This window comes from Nannospalax galili, unplaced genomic scaffold (genome assembly GCF_000622305.1).
Source record: "Nannospalax galili isolate Female #2095 unplaced genomic scaffold, S.galili_v1.0 scaffold267, whole genome shotgun sequence".
In the NCBI taxonomy this organism is placed as follows: Eukaryota; Metazoa; Chordata; class Mammalia; order Rodentia; family Spalacidae; genus Nannospalax; species Nannospalax galili.
The window spans coordinates 539,611-540,184 of record NW_008357518.1 but is presented as its reverse complement, the minus strand read 5'-3'; positions in this window follow the sequence as shown (position 1 = coordinate 540,184).

Below are 574 nucleotides of genomic sequence, written 5' to 3'. Positions count from 1 at the left end.
TTGAGACCGGGTCTCTCATTGGTCTAGAACTTGTCCTAGAGATCCCACTGAGTTGGGCTCCCTGGGGCCAGGATTCCAAACATGGGCCACCAAGCCCACCAGTCTTGGCTTGGATTCACCAGGAAGCTGACAGAAACAGGGCTTCTGCACAGAAGAACCATGGGAGACATGATCCCAGGGAGCTGGGACCTGGGCAGAGGAGGAAAGATCAGTTCAAGGGCATGATGTCAAAGTGTATTGGGTCTTCTGGGGATCCTGGAGGGAGAGGAGGGTCTGAGAGAAGCCCCAGACTGGCCTGGGAAAGAAGTTCTCCTCCAACAGCCTCTGTCCCTGCTGGTCCAGGCTTCTCTGAGGACAGTGGTTCCTCATGCTTCAGGTGTGGTGTCCAGCAGCAGGCTGAGTGTCCCTGTCATCGCCCTGGGGAGACAGCAGAGACTCAGGGAGGCTGCTGCTAAGACTGTTGAACTACACAGCTAGCTGCCACAGCAACAGTTATACAGGAGGCAAGTAAAGGGGACTGAGACCAGGACTTCAGATGGCTAGCACCTCTCTGAAGCATGAGAGGTGCCTCTTC